Genomic DNA, 3,930 nt, shown 5'->3' with positions numbered 1-3,930 from the left:
CCCCTCGCTTCTGCGCTGTCCCGTTTCGGCGGGAAAGGGTGTGAGGCGCGACGGAGGCGGGGGAGGGGCCAGCGCGCGGCGGCGAGGCCCGTGAACTTCCCGCCGGCAGTGCCGCCATCCACGAGCGGCTCCCGCCCGCGCTCCTGTGACAGGGGTGAGGCGCGGGACTGGCCTGGAGCGAGTCTCCCGGAGCCGGCGTCGATCCCCCGGTGGCTGTTGAATGCGGCCCGGGGGATTTTAATGGGATATTTTAAGAAAATGACATTATGGCATGTTGGCGGGGGGGAATCTCCCGGTATAGCTTCAGTCAGAGTTGGCAACCCTCACGGAGACACGTCAGCGCGACCGAGGCTCGTCGGCAGCCGGCCGTCACGGTTCGGCCCCACGCGGTGACGCGTCAGCGCGACCGAGGCAGCTGATTGCCACGGGCAGGAGGCAAGGGGGGTTAAGCCGGCTCATCCCTCTCCGGGGCAGCGAGGAGCCAGACCGCCTCGCTACTTCTGTCAGGTGTGTTGGGGAACTAGCCTGGCTGCGGGGCCAACAGTCAGTAGCTCAAGCCGTCAGTATTAGCCAGCCCAGGCCCTGGATCAGGGCAGGGCAACAACCAGTCAGTGGCTCAGGCCCTCAGGCAGCGGCTGAGCAAACGGTTCATTATTAGCAAGGCCCAGGCCCTGGATCAGAGCGGCCTGGGAGAGGGGGAGACTGCCACCCGCGAAATGGGTGGCGGGGGGACGCAGGCCCACCCACTCCACTGCATCCCAGCCCGGGGCCCTAGCAGCGGCAGAAGACCTGCTGCTGTGTCAGTGGGGTTCCTGGCCGCAACACACTGACATAGGCTCTGGCGGTGTTGCAGCCTGACTAGGGTCGGCTGCCCCCAGGCTACCTCCCCCTCTAGAGGTACCTGGGTCCGGACAGCGTCCTCCCAGGGGTCACATGCCATGGGCTCCTCGGGGTAACTGGCGCACGGTTGGCTTAGCAGCGTCTCTGGCCTGGGGCTAGCCTCAGGCATTGGCTGGTCTGGCCAGTCCTCGGGTCGGCCGCCCATTGCCATGGTCTCTCAGCTAGAAGCTCCTCCACAGGCATCTGGCCTCTCCGGTGGCTGTGTTTCAAGTGAGCTCTGGGGTCGGGCTTTTATACTTCCTGTCTTGTGCCTTGACCTCGGAGTGGTGGGCGCAGGGTTCACCGGCTCTGCCCACTTTGGTGTCCAGAGAGGCTCGTCCGTCTCCGGGGCGGCGGGGAGCCAGACTGCCTTGCTACAGGGAGGGAGGGGTGAAGAGCGAGGACGCGGCGTGCCGAGTAAAGGGGGTGGGGGGGAAGAAGAGGCGGGTTAAGGGTGGGGGCTTGGGGGAAGGGGTGGAGTGGGCGGGCCAAGAGTTGAGCCCCCCGCCCCCAGTGCTGCAGAGTAGGGGAAGCTGCCGCTGCACAATGTGCTTCTCTTAGCCTACAAACACCTTCAGCCGCCTTTCCTGCCTCATTGTCTCCAGTGCCAGTGGGCTGTGCCTGTGTGGGGTAAGGCGGGGATGCCTCCCAACTATAGTACTGTACTGTATGGCAAAAAAAAATGTCCCTGGAACCTAACCCCCCCGCATTTACATTCATTCCTATGGGGAAATTAGATTCGCTTAACATTGTTTCACTTAAAGTCGCGTTTTTCAGGAACATAACTACAGCGTTAAGTGAGGAGTTACTGTACATTAGTGCAACTCCACAAAGCTACAGCACCACAGAGTTTCAGTGTGATGCTTTTATGCACTGGTGCAACTTTGTGTTTTGATTTGAAGTGTTGACACAAGGTTGAACTAGTGCATCCTAAAGATATTTCCTCACTAAGTAAGGATGTTTCTATATGATGGGATGATGAGTTGAGTGATGTGTTGATGATATTACAGCATGATGATATTATTGCAACATGACTCTCACCACAACAGAGTAATGCACTGATGGGAACTGATGATATATTGACACAAACTGTACTATTTTGCAAAAAGAAAAGGAGTACTTGTGGCACCATAGAGACTAACCAGTTTATTTGAGCATAAGCTTTCGTGAGCTACAGCTCACTTCATCGGATGCATCCGATGCATGTAGCTCACGAAAGCTTATGCTCAAATAAATTGGTTAGTCTCTAAGGTGCCACAAGTACTCCTTTTCTTTTTGCGAATACAGACTAACACAGCTGTTACTCTGAAACCTGTACTATTTTGCAGCAACATAATATGTTGACACAACATGATGGAGTATGAACCCCCATATTCATCATTTGTATATAATTGTGATATTTCATATAAAGTATGCCATGTAAGGTATCATGGGAAAGGTTATGATCTGCTGAAAGCCATTGTTCTATCTAAATATGTATATCATTAATGTATATGAAGTTATGAGATTGTGTTGTATAGTAGTCACTAAAATATGCTGTGAGTTGCGAAATTGCCCAGATATTAGCTCCCCAGAGACAACAGCAAGGGAGTAACCAACACCTGGGCAGGTGTCAAACAACCATCAACAGCCATTGTCCAGCAAGGGAGTTACAATTCAATGACTTACTTGTACAAGGCCACAACAGGTGAATTGCCCAACCTTGCCTGGTGGCTCAGCAATGCCCAGATATCCTTGGATTTATGTTCTCCAAGCACATGGAATGAGGATATAAAATAGGGGACAGAGGCCGCGTGGTTTATCCCTTCTCCTCTCCCACCTATGCTGAAGGCAACGAGAATGCTGGAGCTGAGGAGACTGGTCTCCAGGCTAACAGAGAGAGCCTGCTTATGAAAGACTGTAACCAACTTGCAGTATCCAGTGGAGTGAGAAAACCTGCTTAGTCCAGATATTGCCTAGTCTAATAAGGTTGAGAATTTAGACTGCGTGCTTGTCTTTTATTTTCGTTTGGTAACTACTCTGACTTTTGTCTATCACTCATAATCACTTAAAATCCATCTTCTGTAATCAATAAACTTATTCTAGTGTTTATCCTTACCAGTGGGTTTGACTGAAGTGCTTGGTAAATCTGCTCAGGTTACAAAGACTGGTGCATGCCCACTTTCCATTGATGAAGTGGTGAATCAATTCATAAACTTGCATTGCTCAAGAAAGGGTCTTGAGCAGTGCAAGACAATATATTCCGGTGGTACAAGGCTGGGAGGTGGGGGGGATTTGGCTGGTGTCTTTCTCTGTGTGATTCGTGAGTGGCTCTAGGAGCATTCATACAATCTGGCTAGGCATGGGGCTGCATATGTGGTTGTACTGAGTGGTAACAGCATCTGGAGGGGTTTGCTTCTTGTCACCAGTAAGGTGTTGTGAGAGACAACCCAGATTAGTGAGTTAAGGGGCCACAGCAGTCCCACAGTCCCAGGTTGCACTCTGGAGATCCTGTCACAACAACATTTTGAGGTGAGAAGACTGGGTGGGAGTGGAAGACTGGGACAATAAGGGGATCAGCAACAGAGGGGAACAGTGTAGGGGGGACCCAGAACTGCAGCCGGCCATCAAACACATCCAAAGACAGGAGCAGTGGCCGCCCACCATAGGCACAAAGTAAGAAGAGACTGTTGCCCTGGGGAAGGGAGGAAAGAGAAGAAGAAGGGGGTGAAGGATGGAACTATATAGAGCCAGCCCATTGGGCCACTGTGTGATCAAAGTGTTTCAGTTGTTCTGGAAGCCCTTCAATCTTTGATCCATTTTCCAAACATCAGAACAAAAGCAACAGAAACATAAAATGGAAACAGAATTTTCATGCAACATTAAGGGCCCAATCCTAGGAGGCACTGATTTTCCTGAGCTCCCATGGACTTCAAATGGAGTTGAAGGCACCCAGCACCTCACAGGAACAGGTCTAAAAAGTTTGGAGCAAATGCAACTTCACAACATAATACAATAGGTCTTCCTTGTGCTTAGATTACACCTCCATGTTACTATGGTTCCAAGAATGAT

This window comes from Chelonia mydas, chromosome 1 (assembly GCF_015237465.2).
Source record: "Chelonia mydas isolate rCheMyd1 chromosome 1, rCheMyd1.pri.v2, whole genome shotgun sequence".
Lineage (NCBI taxonomy): Eukaryota > Metazoa > Chordata > Testudines > Cheloniidae > Chelonia > Chelonia mydas.
This window is presented reverse-complemented; position numbering follows the sequence as displayed.